Source organism: Thalassophryne amazonica, chromosome 10 (assembly GCF_902500255.1).
Source record: "Thalassophryne amazonica chromosome 10, fThaAma1.1, whole genome shotgun sequence".
NCBI lineage: Eukaryota > Metazoa > Chordata > Actinopteri > Batrachoidiformes > Batrachoididae > Thalassophryne > Thalassophryne amazonica.
The window spans coordinates 97,068,041-97,090,854 of record NC_047112.1 but is presented as its reverse complement, the minus strand read 5'-3'; the positions used below and the strand labels follow the sequence as shown (position 1 = coordinate 97,090,854).

General features: G+C 38.4%; 1 long non-coding RNA gene across 1 annotated transcript; it reads left to right on the top strand.

Moving 5' to 3' along the window:
• Window positions 1–3,533: 3,533 nt before the first annotated feature.
• On the top strand, window positions 3,534–20,629 carry LOC117519251. The gene is made up of 3 exons (XR_004563226.1): window positions 3,534–3,666; window positions 16,263–16,267; window positions 20,618–20,629. It is a non-coding gene; the product is annotated as an uncharacterized LOC117519251 (long non-coding RNA).
• Window positions 20,630–22,814: the final 2,185 nt, after the last annotated feature.

Sequence of the window (22,814 nt, the reverse complement as noted above, 5' to 3'; positions counted from 1 at the left end):
AAGAGGCCTAACTACAGCATGTTTAAAATGGGCTGGAACTGTCCCGGAGCTGAGGTATGTATTCACAGGGGAATTATTTGCGATTCTAATGGTAGTTCATTGGACAGCACAGATACATCATTGTAAAGTGTTGGTGTGCAATGAGTCATCAGCTATCAATAGTATTAGGACAGGTTCACCCAGGAGTCGGCAAGACGTCATTTATAACAGACATTCTTTTGCCGATTAGGGATGTGGCAAGGAAAGGGGTCAAGATAACATTGTTGTGGGTTCCATGTATGGAGATAAATCCAGGCCAAAAGTTTTGTAATCTGAAAATAAAAAAAAGATTGAAAAATTAATTTTGAAACTGAAAATTCAATGTTTGTTCTTGAATTTTATAATCATTTAAAAAACATTATCAAAATAAAAATAAGTGTAAGATATATATTTTTCAGTTTAAATACATTTTTGATTCAGCTCTGTAATTATTTTGATCAAATAATTGATTTTCATTCATATTTATTTTTTTCACCTTCAGATCTTTTTTTCACTTTCAGATCTTATTTTTTTTTTTTTCAGTTTCAAACTTTTGGCCCCGTTCTGGCGTGGGAGGGCGTGGCTTCAATTGAGAGGGTGTGGAATTGTGAGTGACAGGAGAGCAATCCGTCCTCACATGACATTGCTTTCAGGAAACGTGGGTACTTTGATAGATAATGACTTAACATTTTCTCTCCACTGTATTGTCTTGATACCTGTAAATAAAGTGATTCTAAAGACAAAGATGTCTATTCCATCATGGATTACTACACGGCTGGCGCGTGAAAGAAAACAGAGAGAATGAAACTTATTACGTGACTTTAAACCCTCAAGATAAAGCTGTTTATTGTGACAGATGTGTCGCAGTTGGTTCAGTGGATCCGTATGTTGTACCGGATAGTGAAATTAATGACGGTGTAACAAAGTGACTGGCAGTTTCACAGCGTAAACTTAATATGACCAGAACCAAGCAGACCGCCCGTAAATCCGAAGCCAAAACTGGAAGAGCGCTCCGGCTACCGGCGGTGTGAAGAAGCCTCACCATTACAGGCGCGGCACCGTGGCTCTGAGAGAGATCCACCGCTACCACAAATCCACCGAGCTACTGATCCACAAGCTGCCGACCAGGTCAGCCTCGCCGACCTCCTGCAGAGCATCACAGCGGAGCTCTGAAAGTGGAGGTCGGTCTTGAAGTCCTGAGTGATTTCTCTCACCAGGTGCTGGAAGGGCACCTTGTGGATCAGCAGCTCGATGGATTTCTGGTAGCGGCGGAGTGCCACAGTGCCTGTAACGGTGAGGCTTCTTCACACTGCCGGTAGCTGGAGCATTCTTCCGGGCGGCTTTGGATTTGGATTTACGGGCAGTCTGCTTGTGGCCATATTAAAGCTTCCTTCAGATCTGCTGAGCCAAGTCTCTCTGTGTGTCGCTTATCAAGCTCGTAACACTCCACTGCTTGATGCACAATAACTGCAGGCCAGTGTTGCCACAGTTACTTTGAAAAAGTAATCCAATTACTGATTACTGATTACTCCTTGAAAAAGTAACTTAGTTACTTTACTGATTACTCAATTGTAAAAGTAACTAAGTTAGATTACTAGTTACTTTTTTAGTTACTTTCCCCAGCCGCCCACAACAACCCTCTGCCACCTCAACATGACAATGATACTTGTTTTGTCAAAACTCACTTTATAGTCACCCTTTCTTGACTTCAATGAAAATAAATACTTGTTTTATAAAAAGTAAAATAATCTTTCTTGACCTCATATTTAACTGTTGACAGCACTAAAACAGTAAAACTTGCAATTTCTAACCTACATTGTTTATAAATGTAACTATTAAATTCTAACATTTTTCTAACATTTAAATTCTCTATAAACATTTTACTTGTCAAAATTATTATTATTTTAAGTAGTATTAGTAGTTGTAGTAAAAAAAACGGCTTCAAAACTGGACCTTTAATCTAGGGGTGTTGTGGGGGGGCACATCCCTGCCCCATGCCCCCATTCCATCTGGATTCGCCCCTGCTTTGGCATTTGAGCACAAAGAATGGATAACATTTATTTATGCAGAAAACATGACCAGATTTACAGGTAAGAAAGTTTTATTGCGTTTTCACATCATGTGGTCCTCAGAAAGAGAGTTTAGGTGCATTTGAGTGGAAAATAGTGTTAGTTGTTGACACGTCGCAGAGGATCAGCTGTTTTTAACGAGACGATACGGAGCGGCTCAGCTCAGAATTCTAAATAAAGGAGAAAATAAAGCATAAAAATGTCTGTAAAGCTCAGTTTATGCTGCTGTCGACCCACAACGTAAAAATAATAGTAACGCAGTGACTTGGAGAAGTAACTTTAATCTGATTACTGATTTGGAAAGATTAACGCGTTAGATTACTCTTTACAAAAAAAAAAGTGGTTAGATTAGAGTAACGCGTTACTAAGTAACCGGCATCACTGAAAGTGAATAAAAGATCTGAAGGTGAAAAAAATAAATATGAATGAAAATAAATTTGATCAAAATAATTACAGAGCTGAATCAAAAATGTATTTAAATTGGAAAATATATATCTTACACTTATTTTTATTTTGATAATACTTTTTAAATGATTATAAAATTCAAGAACAAACATTGAATTTTCAGTTTCAAAATTTATTTTTTCAATCTTTATTTATTTTCAGATTAAAAACTTTTGGCCTGGATTTAGCTCCATAGTATGGAAGAACAAACATTGAATTTTCAGTTTCAAAATGTATTTTTTCAATCTTTATTTATTTTCAGATTAAAAACTTTTGGCCTGGATTTAGCTCCACAGTTCCAGCACATCCAAACAAATGAGATTGGCCAAAAAGGCTGTAACTAATAAAAACATAGACATCAATATCTTTCCAAAGCAGAAGGCAAGTGTATTGTCTGGAGGGAAAATAATTTACAATGGCAAAAATGCTGGGAACAGGAGGGTAGGCATTTATTTTCAATAGGTAGTAGAGTGACTGATTCAGTAAGTAGTTGTAGAAGAAAAGGGTAGAAAAGAAAGGATGAAGTCATTATTGCTAGACTGAGAACTGGTCATACTTTCTCCAACAGTACTCTCTTCCCCCTTGGAAAGCACCAGAATGGACCAGGTTTGGAATGTCCACAGCCAGAGACAGTGCATATTCTCATGTATTGCAATAAATATTCCAGAGAAAGGTAAGAGCTTCTCTCAGAATTGAGAAGGATAGGCCTTAAAGAAGTTTCTGTACGAAGTATTTTAGAGATAGGGCCAAATGGGAGGGAACTGTTGATTTTTTTAAAATACTTTCAACACACTGTTGAGAGGATTTAGTACTGCTATAACAAACTGATGCAGAAGGTGGCAGCAATGTAACAATAAGGATGCCGTTAAACGCCAAAGAAGAAGAATATGAAACATGCTTCAACTCCTAGTTTCGCAACACTACGGTTCACTTTAGTGGTCCGAGTCTTTTTTTGCGGCTGAACAGAGAATATTTGATTGTGTGAAGGTAGAATACATACTTATCCTTCTAAACATCTGTTAAATGTTATCAGTAATACGCAACATAATCATCTTGTGGCATTTGCAGGTCATCATAATATGTTTGTTGTTAGCACATCACTTGTCTTTGGTAAAAATTACACCACATTACCACGGTTAGCTAACAGCTAGCATTAGGTTATATTCGCAGTGAAATTAACCATATTTTCATCAAAACAAACAAAAAAACAAGGGGAACGCAGTCATTTAGGGATGGCAACTGCAGATGTCTGTTGTCACCACAGACGAAAACACCACCGATTTAATCCCAGTGAAGAACAATGCACTGGTTTTATTAAAGGGCATAAAGTAGCAAAATGTGACTCTTTTGCCCCCCTATAGAATGAGAGAACAAATTGGATTTAATGAACAAAATGACAAAGCCATGAAATGTGTAACACTGAAACATCAGGAATTCAGATTTTTTTTTTTTTTTTTTTTTTGGCTGGGAAAACAAAACCAGTTTAATTGAAAGCCCACTCACATGTAACTACAATCAGAAAAAAATTGTGACGATATGGAAAATGCAAGTTAGACAAAAACAAAAGGCAGTGATCCTTATGTGTACCTTGATTTATAGTTCTTTGCAGACCATATGAACCTAAGATATTTCATGTTTTGTGTGGTTGTTTATTTAATTTATTGATAGACATCCATTCCTGCATTTAAGGCCTGCAATACATTCCAAAGCAAGTTAGGACTGGGGCAATTTATTCAAAATATAAGATTGAAATCACCACTTTTTACAGACAGATGTCTTGGACTTCATTTACAGCAGTCATTAAGAAATACAAAGAGTATGGGAAAGCTATGTCAAACAGGCATTTCTTAAAAACTGAGTGAACGTGCTGGAAGGAGACTAGTGAGGAAAGCCAACAAGACACCCATGACAGCATTGAAAGAATTATAGGCTTCTGTGGATGTTTGTTTATTTTGTTATTTATTAGGATCCCCATTAGCTGCAGCTTTTCTCCAGCTAATGGGGATCCTCTTTTACCTTGTTTTTTAGGAACAGCACATTTTTATTTTTTATTTATTTATTTAGTTTTTTATCCTTTTGGCTCGGTATGATATGTTTTTAGACTTTTTATCTACTGATGTTTTAACTCATCTTGCTTTTATTCTACTTTGGGGCCATCCTTGTGGTTCTTTTAGCTTTTTAGCACTGTTGTTGCTTTGTCTTGTTCTGTGTTTTGCTGTGTGTTTACCAAACGAGATGACTCACTCACTGTAAACTAATTTTACCCAAGGGTATAATAATAAATTGAATCTGAATTTGAATCTGAAGCTACTCTTGTGAGTGGAGAAACTGGGAATGGTGCAACAATTGCCTGTTGCATTCCTATTCACAGCTTCATGTTGGAGTGGATTAGAGAAGGATTGTAAAACAGGAGACCAGCTCAAATCTAGGCACAGGTTTCCCATGTGCCTTTTAGTAAACCTGCAGCTGAAAATTACACAATCTTTTTTAAAAATCCTCCTCTGTAGCACTTTATTTTTAAGATCCATAACTGGTGATGAAACAGCACACTTTGTAGAAGTTATAGGCTGCTGTGATTGGAGGAACTATGCAGAGTTGTCTTGGTGGCTTTCTTCACTAGTCTCCCTCCAGTATGGTCACTCATTGTTGAGAACAGTAAACTTGATCCAAATTTATTACACAGTACCATACTGTTTGTCTTTATTCATGATTGATGTAAATGAAGTCCAAGACATATTCAGTGACTTGGAAATGTTCATGTATCCATCCCCTGACTTGGCTCAAGAAAACTGTCTGTAAAACTGACAATTTAATCCTTACATTTTGAATAAATTGCCTTTTTATTTTTGGAATGTGTTACAGGCCTGAAATGCGAGAATGTCAATAAAATGAAATGCAAGAGTATTAACATTATGAATTCATTCATTTTCTATACCTGCTTGCTCCAATCCAGAGTTGTGGGAGATAGTCTGCTGTACTGTCCCAGCAGACATCGGGTAAGAGGCAAAGTGCACCCTGGACAGGATGTCAGTCTATTTTAGGGCTACATATAGCCATACAAATACATTCACACCCATATGTACACTTATGGTCATTTTAAATTTTTCAATTCAATTCACCTAACCTGCATGTCTGTGGAAGTGGGAGCAAGCTGGAGCACCTGGAGGGACCCACGCGAACACGGGAAGAACAGGTCTACTCCACACAGAAAGGACCAGGTGGGAAGTGATGCCAGGACCTTCTCGCTGTGAAGCAACAGGGTTAACATCTACTAAGCCACGGTGCCACCCTAAGCTATAATAATCAAAAATATCAAAATCCTTGAAAGATTTTAGTTAATGTGTAATGAGTGTACAGTATGCAATGTTCACTTTCTGAATTAAATCGCAGGCCCTTCTTGTTTTGAGGTAACAGTGCTAACCATTAAGCTATACCTTGCCTCCATGTGTTAACATGAACATGAAATATCTCTTGAGTATATAGTGTCTGGAATGACATACGAGTAGAAGTCGAAGTAAATATGTTGTTTGTGTGTGTTTGGTGGGGGGGGGATCTCCATATCGTCCTAAGTTTTTCTCATTTGGATTTGTAATTCCACTTGGTTTGTATGTTAAAATGTCTATATAGTAATGTACATTATTCATGAGAAAAGTATGGGGCATCCAGAAAATATTCACAGTGCTTCAGTTTTTCCACATTTTGTTGTCTCAGCCTCATTACAGAATGGAGTAAATTAATTTTTGTTCCCCTCAAAATTCTACTCACAACACCCCATCATGACAACATGAAAAAGTTTTTTTTTCTTTAAGTTTTTGCAAATTTACTAAAAATAAAAAACTACTGTATATAAGTATTCTCACCCTTTGCTCAGTACTTTGTTGATGCACCTTTGGCAGCAATTACAGCCTCCGGTCTTCTTGAATATGATGCCACAAGCTTGGTGCACCTATCTTTGGGCAATGTTGCTCATTCCTCTTTGGAGCACCTCTCAAGCTCCATCAGGTTGGATGGGGAGTATAGCACATTTAAACACAGCTGCAGCTGACCAAAGTGCTTCACAATAATAACAATACAAAACTGTAAAAAATTAACAAAGGAAAAGAATAAAAAAAAAACTAAAAATACAGAGCAAAATACAGAGTAAAGCATATACCACTTAGCCAGTGCTGAAAGCCAGGGAGAAGAGATGGGTTTTCAGCCTGGACTTAAACTGTCCCACAGACTCTGAGGACCTGACAGTCAGCGGAAGATCGTTCCAGAGAAAGGCTCTATCACCTCTGGATTTAAGCCTGGCTTTAGGAACAGCCAGGAGAAGCTGGTCAGCTGACCTCAGAGCCCTATGTGGAGTGTACAGCTGCAAGAGCTCACTCAGATATATTGGGCCTATACAGTGCAGACACTTAAAAACAATCAGTAAAATTTTATACTTAACATAAAAGCCGACAGAGAGCCAGTGTAAGGTGCAGAGCACAGGGGTGATGTGCTCATGTGTCTTTGTTTTAGTCAAAAGGTGGACTGCAGCATTCTGTACAATCTGCAGGTGCTGTATAATCCAGACGTGACATTATAAATGCATGGATAGCTCTTTCAAAATCAACTCAAGTAAAATAGGATTTAATTTTACAAAGAGTCCTCAGCTGAAAAAAGCTGGCCCTGATGACAGAGCTGATGTACTTATCAAATCTGAACATTGGGTCAACTATCACCCCTAGATTTTTTTACAAAAGGGCGGCAAAAGTGGACAGAGGATCAATAACACTGTCTTGTCCTTGAAGAGGGTTACTTTGCCCGAACACTAAAATCTCAGTTTTATTTTTATTAAGATTCTGAAAGTTAATTCTCATGCAGCCTGGGTATCACAGGAAGTTACAGGAAGGTAAATCTGAATGAAAACAGGTTTTCCTTCAGGATGTCTCCTGTACACTGCTGAAATCATCTTTCCCTCAATCCTGACTAGTCTCCCAGTTCCTGTTGCTGAAAAACATCCCCACAGCATGATCTTTGTTTCATCAGACCAGAAAAAAAAAAATATTTTCTCACAGTCTGAGAGTCCTTGGTGATGCTGCAGATCCATCTTGGATCTGCATGTTGTTTCCTGAGTGAAAACAAGGGAGCAGCCGAAGGGACTTGCTATGCTTGGAAAGTCCTTCCGGGGCCTTTTGGCAAACTTAAGGCCGGCTGCCATGTGCCTTTTACAAAGGAGTCGCTTCCATCTGGCCACTCTACCAGTCAGGCCTGATTGATGGATTGCTGCAGAGATGGTTGTCTTTCTGGAAGGTTCTCCTCTCTCTACAGAGGAATGCTGGAGCTCTGACTGAGTGATCATCCAGTTCTTGGTCACCTCTCTGACTAAGGCCATTCTCCCTGATCGCTCAGTTTAGACGGGAGGCCAGCTCTAGGAGAAGTCCTGGTTGATCCAAACTTCTTCCATTTATGGATGATGGAGGCCTCTGTGCTCACTGGGACCTTCAAAGCAACAGAAATGTTTCTGTACCCTTCTCCACATTTGTGCCTCGAGACATTCCCGTCTCAGAGGTCTACAGGCAATTCCTTTGACGTCATGCTTGGTTTGTGCTCTGACATGCACTGTCAACTGTGGGACCTTATATATAGACAAGTGTGTGCATTTCCAAATCATGTCCAATCAACTAAAATTACCCCAGGAGGACTCTAATTAAGCTGTAGAAGCATCTCATGGATAATCAGTGGAAATGGGATGGATGCACCTGAGCTCAATTTTGTGTTTCATGACAAAGTGTGTAAATACTTATGCACATGTGATTTCTCAGTTTTTTTAAAATACATTTTCAAAAATCTCAAACATTTTTGACATTGTCATTATGGGATATTGTGTGTAGAATTTTGATGGAAAAAATTATTTCATCCATTTTGGAATAAGGCTTATAATGTGGAAAAAGTGAAGCTCTGTGAAAACTTTCTGGATGCAGTGTAATTGGCAGGCATTTGATGAATGTGCAGTCCAGCAGGAAAGAAAATTATATCGCAATGCTAAAATACCCTCTGCCACATGAGCGCTGTCTTCATTATAATTTGCAGTTCTTTAACTGGTATCCCTGTTGTGTGGGCCGCTGAAGAGGAGGTACTGCTGGCCCACCACCACCAGAGGGCACCCTGCCTGGAGTGCGGGCTCCAGGCACAAGAGGGCGCTGCCGCCTCACAAGAGCAGCCGGGGTGACAGCTGACACTCATCACCTGTGACAGCTGTCACCACTCATCTGATCTGCATCGGTATATCAGCAAGACGTCATCTCCACCTCTTTGCCGAGATATCGTTCTACCTGAAAGGTAATATCCTCAGCCTGACTGCTTGATAGAAAGCCCTTTTTTTTGTGCTTTTTGTGAGTGATAACAGACTTTTTCTCCAACGAGAGGTGGAGGTAGCTTCCCTGCCGTGCAGATTGCTGGGTGCAGACGCACCCACGTTTAATTGTGTTTTTGTTCCTCGCCAGCAGTGCCAGGTCCGACACGCGGAGGCAGTGGCCACCTGGGAGTTCGGGACTTGGCGGCTCCAGTATTCCCGGGGTCTGGTGGCGGAGGAAATCGTGTGGTTCCGGTTCTGCTTTGGACAGACGTCTCCTATCTTCGAGCCTGCCCACACGACACCTTGTAATTTGACCGCTGATCTATTGTGTAATCTGTTGTGTTTGTTGTGCACGTTCGCAACAGTAAAGTGTTGTTATTTGACCTATTCCATTGTCCGTTCATTTGCGCCCCCTGTTGTGGGTCCGTGTACTTACACTTTCCCAACAATCCCAGTGCAAAGTGTGTGTGTGTATGTATATATATATATATATATATATATATATATATATATATATATATATATTTGTACATTTATTGTTGTTTACATAAGGTCCTATTGTCTTATGTACAATTTGTACTTGTTCAATAAAGCCCCTCTACCAGTCAGTCAATCATAAACAATATTTACATTTTAATGGCATCTACAGGAGGGTGTGTGTGTGCGCATACATGCTTTTCAGTCTACCATCCTTGGTTCTCAAGACCAGGCACCTAAGTGGCTCTACTCTACTCTATTCCACTCTTCGTTTTTAGATATTTAAATATACCTTAATATATCTAAATAGTAGAGTTCTACTTTAGAATTGGAATATATTATAGAAGACATACCTTACTGAATTTCCATAAGCTTTTGACAAGAGTGGAAGTTAGCTTTGAGGTAGCGTGCCAGCTGACGTATGCGAAATGTCTTCTAAATCACTCCAGAGGTGTTAATCGGGTTACAAGACCAGTGTTTTCAGTTTTGGAAGTGTTTATTTCTCACTACCTTTTACATGATATATGACAAAAAAGTTCTATTTACATTCCAAATGAAATAGTATTTGTAATATAATATTATTTGTTTGTTTACTTAAGTTGCACCCTTTCATGGTTATTGAACAGGCTGATGTCACGCTAATGATTGCAATGTGTGTAGTCCTAGTGTTAATGACTTTAATGTTATTGCAAGTGCATAATTGTTATTACAACCCCTGGCAAAAATTATGGAATCACCGGCCTCGGAGGATGTTCATTCAGTTTTTTAATTTTGTAGAAAAAAAAGCAGATCACAGACATGACACAAAACTAAAGTCATTTCAAATGGCAACTTTCTGGCTTTAAGAAACACTATAAGAAATCAGGAAAAAAAAATTGTGGCAGTCAGTAATGGTTACTTTTTTAGACCAAGCAGAGGGAAAAAAATATGGACTCACTCAATTCTGAGGAATAAATTATGGAATCACCCTGTAAATTTTCATCCCCAAAACTAACACCTGCATCAAATCAGATCTGCTCGTTAGTCTGCATCTAAAAAGGAGTGATCACACCTTGGAGAGCTGTTGCACCAAGTGGACTGACATGAATCATGGCTTCAACATGAGAGATGTCAATTGAAACAAAGGAGAGGATTATCAAACTCTTAAGAGGGTAAATCATCACACAATGTTGCAAAAGATGTTGGTTGTTCACAGTCAGCTGTGTCTAAACTCTGGACCAAATACAAACAACATGGGAAGGTTGTTAAAGGCAAACATACTGGTAGACCAAGGAAGACAGCAAAGTGTCAAGACAGAAAACTTAAAGCAATATGTATTAAAAATCGAAAATGCACAACAAAACAAATGAGGAACGAATGGGAGGAAACTGGAGTCAATGTCTGTGACCGAACTGTAAGAAACCGCCTAAAGGAAATGGGATTTACATACAGAAAAACTAAACGAAAGCCATCATTAACACCTAAACAGAACAAAACAAGGTTACAATGGGCTAAGGAAAAGCAATCGTGGACTGTGGATGACTGGATGAAAGTCATATTCAGTGATGAATCTCGAATCTGCATTGGGCAAGGTGATGATGCTGGAACTTTTGATTGGTGCCGTTCCAATGAGATTTATAAAGATGACTGCCTGAAGAGAACATGTAAATTTCCACAGTCATTGATGATATGGGGCTGCATGTCAGGTAAAGGTACTGGGGAGATGGCTGTCATTACATCATCAATAAATGCACAAGTTTACGTTGATATTTTGGACACTTTTCTTATCCCATCAATTGAAAGGATGTTTGGGGATGATGAAATCATTTTTCAAGATGATAATGCATCTTGCCATAGAGCAAAAACTGTGAAAACATTCCTTGCAAAAAGACACATAGGGTCAATGTCATGGCCTGCAAATAGTCCGGATCTTAATCCAATTGAAAATCTTTGGTGGAAGTTGAAGAAAATGGTCCATGACAAGGCTCCAACCTGCAAAGCTTATCTGGCAACAGCAATCAGAGAAAGTTGGAGCCAGATTGATGAAGAGTACTGTTTGTCACTCATTAAGTCCATGCCTCAGAGACTGCAAGCTGTTATAAAAGCCAGAGGTGGTGCAACAAAATACTAGTGATGTGTTGGAGTGTTCTTTTGTTTTTCATGATTCCATAATTTTTTCCTCAGAATTGCATGATTCCATATTTTTTTCCCTCTGCTTGGTCTAAAAAAGTAACCGTTACTGACTGCCACAATTTTTTTTCCTGATTTCTTATAGTGTTTCTTAAAGCCAGAAAGTTGCCATTTGAAATGACTTTAGTTTTGTGTCATGTCTGTGATCTGCTTTTTTTCTACAAAATTAAACAACTGAATGAACATCCTCCGAGGCCGGTGATTCCATAATTATTGCCAGGGGTTGTATTACCTCCTTCCAGTAATGCAGCAGTTCTTTGAGAGCAAAGAAGAGATTCTTCCTGTTCAATAGGACTGGAGCCACATGCTGGACTTGGAGGACTCAAAGCCCCCAAACATTAAAGAGGAAGAGGACAAACTCTGGATAAGTCAGCAAGTCAGAGAGCAACTTCCCCAGCTTCAGGGGGATGATATTATCATGTTCTCTTTCAGAGGCATTCTTCTGAAGAGTGAAGACAATATCAGACAGTCATGGCATGTTCATGACAGCAGAAATGAGGAGAATACAGGTGAGGAACCTCAAGCCAGCAGCTCATCTGAAAACTTGAAAATAGAAACTGATGGAGAGGAGTTTGGAGAATCAGAACCAGCCAGCAACTCGGATCCAGATTATCACAGTACCACAAATAAGAAAAAGAATATCATGCCACGATGGAAAAAGAAATTACAACAAAAAATCAGCTGCCTAAGAGCAGAGATCTCCCAAATGGCCACATTTTTGGGAAACAAGAACCACAAAAAGAATCTTCTAAAAAAAATAAATCGCATTAAAAGAAAATACAATGTTGAAGACAAACTTCTAGGTGGAAGGCTGGCTGAACATCAAGCCTTAGTAAAAGCTTTTGCAGCACAAATTAGGAATAAAGACAAGAAAATACAAGCAAAACAGATAAACAAACTATTTGCAACAAACCCCAGACTAGTGTACAGAAAGCTGGCAAATGACACAATAGAAGTACAACAACCACCTGAGAGAAAGGAAATTGAAAAATTTTGGAGACCACTCTTTGAAGACCCAAAACAACACCAAGAGGCTGAGTGGATTGAAAAAATACAACAGAAAAACAAAGACAAACAACAAATGCCAGCAATTGTAATCAATGAAGAAGAGATCAGAAAGAAAATGAGTGAATACAGTAACTTCAAGGCACCTGGCATCGACAAAATCCCAAATTTTTGGCTGAAAAGACTGACAGCATTACACCAACATTATGCTACTGCTAGTTACTGACAGACAAAGCTATCCTGGAGGACTGCAAAACAAGGCAGAGGAACCTCAGCATGGCTTGGATTGATTACAAAAAGGCATTTGACAGTGTACCACACTCCTGGATCTTAAGGTGCTTAGAACTATACAACATCAATGAGAAAATAAGAACCTTCCTGAAAGCACAAATGAACAATTGGAACACCACCATCACCCTCAATCACACAGAGGGACAAATAACAATCCCAGACGTACGAGTTCAGAGAGGGATACTTCAAGGAGACAGCCTTTCACCTCTCTTATTCTGCTTAATCATGGACCCGCTCAGCAAGATCCTGAAGGAGCAAGACATTGGATATGACTTAAGTAAAGACAAAGGAAAGGAAAACCAAAAACTTGTGAACCATCTGTTGTTCATGGATGATTTGAAAATCTATGCCAACACAAAAAACGGACTCACTCAACTCGTGGAAACTGCCCATAAGTTCTCAAAAGACATTGGCATGGAATTTGGACTGGATAAATGCTCAAAATGCACAATGACAAAAGGAAAAAAGACAAAAACCGAAAACATACAATTGGATGAAGGGAGCTACATTGCAGACCTGGCTGCAGACTCCACATACAAATACTTGGGAATTGAACAAAGTAATTCAATTGAACACAAGAAAATGAGAACAAAAACAACAAAAGAATACCTAAACCGCTTAAAAAAGATCTGCAAAACACAACTGACACCAAAAAATAAAATCACAGCCATAAACCAGTTTGCAATACCAGTGGTGACCTATGGATTTGGCATAGTGAACTGGCCACAATACGAACTTAACAAATTGGACACAAAAACCAGAAAAATGCTCACCCTCCACAAAATCACATACAGAAATCAGTGCATGGACAGAATATACCTACCTCGCAGAGAAGGCGGTATGGGTCTTACTGAAATCAACCAGGCCTACAGAGCATCGATAATAAGTATTGGCCAGTACTTAAAGAGCTCTGAAGAAGAAATCATAAAAACGGTCACACAACACCACGAGGCCATAAGTGAACGGACCTCAATCACTAAACTGGCAAAAAACTTTGGCGGAGAACTTCTACAAGAGAGAAAAAGCAACAGTCTCACGCCTGCAACAAAACTTGCAAGACAGACCAGAGAACAATACTGCAAAAAAGAAGGAAAACATCGAGTGGAAAGATGGAAACAACACAAAAGAGCCGGACGTTTCCAAGAAGAACTCGAAAAGGAATACATTGACAAAGTTGGATCAATGCAGTGGCTAAAAAATGGAAAACTTGGTTTTGATGGAGAAAGAATTCTGATTGGAGCACAAGATCAGGGACTTCTAACTAATGGCTTCAAAAAAATGGCAGGGATCTCACAAAATGATAAATGCCGATTCTGTCATACAGCTGTTGAGAGTGTAAACCATCTAACATCAGCATGCCAGATCCTCATGGCAGATGGGCATTATACATCCAGACATAACAAGATCTGTCAATATCTCCACTGGAAGATCTGCAAGGAACTGGAGTTGGAAGTCAAAGAACATGTCTGGGAGCACGAGCCAACACCAGTCTCATCCAATGGAAAAATAACGATCTTCTACGACAAAGAGATCCCAGCAGGAAGACACATAGAAGGAGGTGCAATCAAACCTGATATTGTCATCTGGAACAAGCAAGAGAAAACAGCCAAAATCATTGATGTGACAGTCCCCAATGACTACGGCCTGAATCGAGCTGAAAGGGGAAAGATCTCAAAATACCAAGACCTAAAAAATGACCTAAGAACAACATGGTCATTGAAAGACATCGATATCATTCCAGTTGTGGTAGGAGCAACAGGCCTGATGAAGAAGAACCTGAAGAAATACCTTGAGGCAATCCCCGGTCACCCAAGTGCACATGAGGTGCAGTTGTCTGCGATTAAGGGAACGATCACCATCTTGAAGAGAGCCCTTGGATACAATGCCAGATCTGGTTAAGATAACTATAGAACCTAGGATGCAACTTTAGACCCCAGGTTTGGGGCCCATTGCATTCTACTAAAAAAACATCAAAGATAAATGAAAAAACAAAAGAGAAAACTTATTTAACTGCGCTGAGTGTGATAAAATATTTGGAAGAAAAGGTGATTTGAAAAGGCACTTACGAATTAATACAGGGGAGAAACCTTTTAGCTGCTCTGAATGTGGAAAAATATTTGGTTTTATGAATAATTTGAAGGAACACAAGAGAATTCATACAGGTGAGAAATCATTTAGTTGCTCAGAGTGCAACAAACGATTTGTGCAAAAGGGTGATCTGAAAAGACACTTGAGAATTCACACAGGAGGATGTCAAATTCTCAAGCAATTTGACATCGGTTATGATTTAGATGGAGGTAGAGGAAGAAAACATAAGCAGGTGGTGAGCCACCTTCTGTTCTTGGATGACTTAAAGATATTTGCAGATTCAGAGTGGACTCAGGAGGCTAGTGGAGGCAGTCCATACGTTTTCTAAAGAAATCGGTATGGAATTTGGGCTGGATAAATGCTCTAAATGTACAATCAGAGGTGGTAAGAAGCAGGTCACAGAAAATATACAGTTGGATGAGGGGAACACTATTGAAGATTTGGCTGAGGATTCCATGTACAAATATTTGGGAATTGAAGAAAATACTACAATAGAGCATAAAAAAATGAGAGCGAAAGTAACACAAGAATACTTAAACCAGAAACTGACACCAAAGAACAAGATCACAGCCATAAACCAGTTTGCATTGCCTGTGGTGAGCTATGGCTTTGGCATAGTAGATTGGCCACAGGGTGATCTTAACAAATTAGATACTAAAACTAGGAAGATGCTCACCCTACATAAAATTATATACAGAAACCAGTGCATGGATAGAATATATCCCCCCCGTCGAGAAGGCGGCTTAGGTCTTACGGAGATCAACCAGGCTTATAGAGCATCTATAATAAGTATCGGGCAGTACTTAAAGAGTTCTCAAGAAGAAGTCATGAAAAAGGTTACGCAACACCATATTAAGACCAGACCGGCATTATTAAATTGGCAGAAAACTTTGCCGGAGATCTCTTGCAAGAGAGAGAAAGCAATGATCTGAAACCTGCAACGACACTAGCAAGACAGGCCAGGGAAAAATACAGCAAAAGAGAACAAAAACATCGAATGAACAGATGGAAACAGCACAAAAGGGCTGGCCAATTCCAAGAAGAACTCAAAAAGGAATACATAGACAAAGAAGGATCTGTGCGGTGGCTTACAAATGGAGAACTTGGTTTTGATGGAGAAAGAATTATAGTTGGAGTGCAATATCAGGGACTACTAACAAATGGCTTCAAAAAAATGGCAGGAATTTCACAGAATGATCAATGCCGATTCTGTCATGCAGCTGTTGAGAGTGTAAACCACTTAGTATCAGCATGTCAGATCCTCATGGCAGACGGACATTACACAAGCCGGCATAACAAGATCTGTAAGTATCTACATTGGAAAGTATGTAAGGAACTGGAGGTGGAAGTAGAGGGACACATTTGGGAGTATGAGCCAGCATCAGTCTCATCCAATGGAAAAGTGACTGTCTTTTATGACAAAGAGATCCCAGCAGGAAGACATAACGAAGGAGGTGCAGTAAAACCTGATATTGTCATTTGGAACAAGCAAGAGAAGACAGCAAAAATTATTGATGTGACAGTCCCCAATGACTATGGCCTGAATAGAGCTGAGAGGGAGAAAATCACGAAATACCAAGACCTTAAAAATGATCTACGAATAACGTGGTCATTGAAAGAAATTGATATCATACCAGTCGTGGTGGGAGCAACAGGGCTTATGAAGAAGAACCTGAAGAAATATCTTGAGGCAATCCCTGGTCACCCAAGTGCCCATGAGGTGCAGATATCCGCAGTTAAAGGAACAGTTACCATCTTGAAGAGAGCCCTCGGATACAATGCCAATAATGATTAATGATTAGGATGCAACTGTAGACCCCAGGGTCGGGGCCCATTGCACTCTGTAAAAAAAAGAAATTGAAGAGAAATAAAAAAAAAAGAGAAAAACTATTTAGCTGCTCTGAGTGTGGAAAAAGATTTGGGCTGAATAGTGCAATGAAGAGGCACTTGAAAATTCATATAGGAGAAAAACTATTTAGCTGCATTGTGTGTGATTAAAAGATTTGGACAAAAGGATGCGCTGAAGCGGCACATAAGAGTTCATACAAGAGAAAAGCTATTCAGCTGCTCTGAGTGTGGTAAAAAAAATTGCAGAAAAGGGTTACCTGAAGAGACTCATGAGAAATCATACAGTTGAAAAGCAGTTTATCTGCTCTGAGTGTGGAAAAAGATTTGGTGAGAAGTACAGCATGAAGAACCACATGAGAATTCATACAGGAGAGAAACCGTTTAGTTGCTCTGAGTGTGACAGAAGATTTGGGCAAAAGTGTGATGTGAAAAGGCACATGATAGTTCATACAGGAGAAAAGGTGGGTTGGAGTTCCTACTGGACACAAGCCTCGAGTGTCTTCGGTCCCACTGTGAAGGGGTTTGCCAGGAGAGATCTTGGTATGAGGATGTTTCAAAAGAAACAAACCCCAGCTAAAACCTCCACAAAGCGCCTAGGCACCAGAGTGTATGAAGAAAATGGTGCAACTTCTCCCAGTGCTGTGGGGAGACATCTCCTCTGTAGCAGCACTCAGCTGGGTCATCCACCAGATCAGCGGTGTCATCCACCAGATAGTTCTGATCCTGGACCCCAGCAACAATACCATCAAAGGGCCTAAAGAATCCAGTGAAACTGCATCATTGTAAATTAGTCCATTGGGGAAAAGAAAAAGATCTCTCACTGCTTCGCTTACTCAAACATGAGAAGTGGGGCAGGAGATCAAATGCAGTATTTGAGGGGAGGAAAGGTCACCATCTTGAAGTGAGCCCTCAAGCCAGTAATGTTACAATAATGTTAATGCCAGTAATGTTAATGTTACAAAGCCAGTAATGTTAAGGGTGCAGCTTTAGACCCCGTGTCTGGGGCCCACTGCACTCTAGTAGAAGGAAATTCAAGGCAAATGGAAAAAAAAAAAGAGAAAAACTATTCAGCTGCTCTGAGTGTGATAAAAGATTTGGACAAAAGGGTGATCTCAAAAGACACATTAGAGTTCATAAAGGAGAGTAATCTTCAGCTGCTGAGACTGACTGAGAGAAACTGAAACTGTATGCAAAAAATAAGCTGACATTAACATTTGGCATGTAAAAAATGAAGAGAAAACATCTTTTACTAGTGTAGATGCAGTGAGAAATCTTCAGGTTCAGGATTAGAGACAATGGATGCTAAGTCGCAGTGTGGTGGTTTAATTAAACAGGTTTAGTTACAATCACCCCCCCCCCCCCCCCCCCCCCCACACACACACACACCACCACCACCACCACCACTAGAAGCTATTGGACAAAGCAAATGTTTTTTTTATTTTGTGAGAATAGACTCAGTATGTCATGTTTCAAATATCAGAAGTGCGTTTATGTAGGTTGCAGACAATTTTAACTGTACCTTGCATGCTTGTTTGTCTTTATATCACTAACAGAATCACTAAAGAATCAAGGTCGCTTAAATTATTTAAAAAACGTATTAAACTTGATGTATTTCGTAAGTATGAAACTATGAAATAAGTCAGTGGGCTGTGACAAAGCCAAAAATGTAATCTGTTAATAATGTTTAGAATGTTTGAAGTTTAAAATGTAATCTATTAGGGATGTAGTCTTTTAAATAATGGTTAAAATTAGGAAAGAAGTCGGCGGCATGTGACAAAGTCATAGAAATGCAATGATGTCGATGGATGATGCTTTGCAAGATTGTATTGTAAAAAAGGGGCAGAATATATAAGACTTGTTCTTCCAAACTGCTCCTTTTCGTTCAGTGGTTTGTAATGTTTTGTTGATTTTGCTTTTCTGTTTTTCTTTTAAATGAATGAAATAAATCCTCAATACAATACAACAGTGATGGAAGTATTTAAGAGCTGTCTGGCTTTCTTCCTCACTACCTTCAGCTTGACTGTGCTTTTTTTTTTGCCATCCCAAACAAAAGATTCATCATGACAACAATCTGTTGCCATAAACAGTCAGAGCTAACATGCCCAGCTGCAAATCCAGCAGCTGGAAATACTTGTATAGCTGATCCACAGAGATACAGGCTATAATAAAATTCTTTCTTTGTCAGAAAATATATGATGTCCTCTATATTATTGAAGAGTATTTGTTGACATTTATGCTGATTTTATATTTTACATGGATCATGTGTGTACCAGATTAAAAAAATGCCACTTTTAAAAATTTGTCCACATATTCAGCACTGAAAAAAGAAAAAAAAATACACATATCATGAACATAAATTAAAAAAGGATTTCTGCATCATTGCCAATTACATTTTTGTCCATCTTTAATCAATAAAAAATATATACAATCAAAATGTTTGCTACTTCACAGTGTGGATGAAAAATTGTTGTTTTTCTCATGTCTGCAGAAGCAGAGCGTACTAGGCTAGGGTCATCCCTTGCCTGCTGTCTTTGTTGATATTACACATTGTGTTTCTCCACTTTCACGACTAAACATCTGATCGCGGCCCAGACTAGCCTAAGGACATGCTTGTATTATGAATTTGTTTATACTATGGCAGAGGTCCTTAACATGGCTCTCTGGGTGTGTAAAGTCAGAAGGGTCTGTGGGTACAGGTGCATGCAGTACCTTTTGGAACCAGGTGCACCTGTTTTCTGCTTTGACCAAAATGAAATCTCTCTGTATCGTATGTCTGAATCCTGAGTGGTCCTTGGGTCCCCTGTCTCATTTTATGCTGACATCATCACAGGAATTCCACAACACAGAGATTGATATTGATCAGTATTGTGAGAGATGTTTCTTGCAATGTTTAAAAAATTCTTGTATCTCATATTCTTATGTTATTTTACAAGGCTGTTAAAATATACAGTATGCAGTTGGCAGTGATGCCGGTAACGCATTACTTAGTAATGCGTTACTAAGTAATGCGTTACTCTAATCTGACCACTTTTTTTAGTAACGAGTAATCTAACGCGTTAATCTTTCCAAATCAGTAATCAGATTAAAGTTACTTCTCCAAGTCACTGTGTGTTACTATTATTTTTCATTGTGGGTCGACAGCAGCATTAAACTTGGTCCGTGGGCAGGAGGTCGGGATTCGACTGAACTGCCCACTTTAAGCGAGCTGTGAGCTTTTCATCTGCGGTTTTCTGCAGCAGCTACGACTCGTCCTCACCTCTTAAAGTGCAGTAAAAACAGCACACCTGCACTGAGCTTTACAAAGACATTTTTATGCTTTTTTTCTCCTTTATTTAGAATTCTGAGCTGAGCCGCTCTGTATCTGCTCGCTAAAAACAGCTGATCCTCCGCGACGCGTCAACAACTAACACTATTTTCCACTCAAATGCACCTAAACTCTCTTTCTGGGGACCACATGATGTGAAAATGCAATAAAGCTTTCTTACCTGTAAATCTGGTCATGTTTTCTGCATAAATAAATGTTATCCATTCTTTGTGCTCAAACGCCAAAGCAGGGGCGAATCCAGATGGAATTGGGGCATTGGGCAAGGATGTGCCCCCCACAACACCCCTAGATTAAAGGTCCAGTTTTGAAGGCTTTTTTTTTACTACAACTACTAATATTACTTATAATAATAATAATTTCGACAAGTAAAATGTTTAGAGAGAATTTAAATGTTAGAAAGAATTTAATAGTTACATTTATAAACAATGTAGTTTACAAATAGCAAGTTTTACAGTGCTGTCAACAGTTAAATATGAGGTCAAGAAAGAGGTCTTTATTTTGCTTTTTATAAAACAAGTATTTATTTTCATTGAAGTCAAGAAAGGGTGACTATAAAGTGAGTTTTGGCAAAACAAGTATCATTGTCATGTTGACGTGGGTTGTTGTCGGCAGCTGGGGAAAGTAACTAAAAAAGTAACTAGTAATCTAACTTAGTTACTTTTCCAATTGAGTAATCATTAAAGTAACTAAGTTACTTTTTCAAGGAGTAATCAGTAATTGGATTACTTTTTCAAAGTAACTGTGGCAACACTGGCAGTTGGCTTAACAATTAAACTTATATTTGTGGCTATTAATGTACAAACACTTTGGCTAAAATTGGTCATACAGTTTTCCCAGCTCCACACATGACTTTACACATGTATTGCTTGGTAAAGTAAACTATAATATCTGCTAGAAGGCAGTTAGGGATCACATACCTCCACCAAGGCCACATAAGCTCTGGAAAATATGTCCTGGATCAAATTCAAAATAAAATCCCTGATTTTCTACAACATTATCCATCTGCTTACTAAATTTCATAAATATGCTCTCGCAACTTTTTGAGTAAAATGTTACTATGTGCCAAACATTCTTCTGGATCTCAGTTCTGAAATACAGTCTGGATCACTTCCAAAACTGAATCACTTGTTTCCTGGAACATTATCTATCTACTCAAATTGAATTGAAATCTGTTCATTACTTTTTGAGTTATCCTCAGAACTGACAAAAGGTGATTAAAAACACTGCTGCAAACCTGCTTGGAGGAGATCATTTCCACAGATAGTTATTTAAGAAAAAACAAAGTAACAGATTTGGTCCCATTTCTGTTTACTTAAATTTTCTGCTAGTCAAAGGTTTACATACACCAAGCTGTCTGCTTCTTTAGACAGTGTACTTCATTCCACAAATTGATGTAATTGCTTTTGCACCTGGATGATTCTTAGACTACGGGCACTTATTATGTCCTTTGATCATATTGTATGAAAAATAGAAAAAAGGGGAAATTTCACACTTTTATAGTTATCTTTACAATGAAAGTGTGTTAAGAAATTTGTTCTAGTAGTCTATGATGACTTTTTCACCTTTTTTCAGCATCATTATATGCAAATACTGCCGTTTTGTGCTTGTCCCACACCCAGACTTTTGATCTTTAATGATAAAAATGAATGGTAAAGAAACGTTTTTTTCTAATGTTTTAAAATATCTCTGAATAAAATATCAGTAAAATAATCAAAACATAATTGGGGTATTCAATGTCATACAACTGTTGTGATTTTTTTTAAACAAAATGTAGTTGTCCCACACTATTGCTGTAATTTCCACCACAACACTGTAATGTCCCTTTAAACAGTTTGTATGAAAGATTGTTTGGGTAGTTTCTATGGAGATAAACAGTGGCATGACCTATTTTTTTTTTTGGTTTCCAGGTGAGGGACTCCTATTTCCCCCATGGGTCCTTCAATAAATTAAGGTGATTATGTAAACAGACGTTTTGACAGTTCCACATTAAAGATGCTTCACAATACAGCTACTGAGTGAGTGAGTGAAACAGCAAGGCTGATACATGTATTTTATATAAAAAAAATTATATATATATATATAAAAAAAATGATAATAATATATATATATATATATATATATATATATATATATATATATATATATATATATATATATATATATATATATATATATATATATATATAAAATTATATAAAACAATTTTCTTCTGCCACCTCAACTATAATTTGTTTGTGCTGTTACTGGTACTATATAAATACATGCTCATATTTTGCATGCACATTCTTCATATTTCTAACTCCATAGGGGCAAATCAGTAGAATTAAAACTTTTTAAAAAATCTTTTTTATCTTTAACTTTTTTATCTGCGTTTCACTGGACTTGGAGTTGATTGAACTAATTATCATGTGTTCTGCAAATGAAAAATGAGTTTGCCTGTTCAGAGTTGAAGTTCAGATTAACCCCCTTTCTGAAGTACACTCCAGGTTGACTGAAGTTTCACAGACGGAGAGAAACACAGATCACACAAACACCAAGACACTTTAGCTGGAGCAAGAACTATGTATATATACACACACACACACACACACACACACACACACTGTAACTTGCTTACTGTCATAAGATAGCTTTTGTGTAGAATGTGTGCTTTTGTGTAACCTCTGCAGTGGTTAAATGAGCAATTAATTGCATGTCACTGAAATAGGCACAGAGGTGCAGTTAATTCTGCATTGCTTTTGAAACAAGGAAGTGTGTT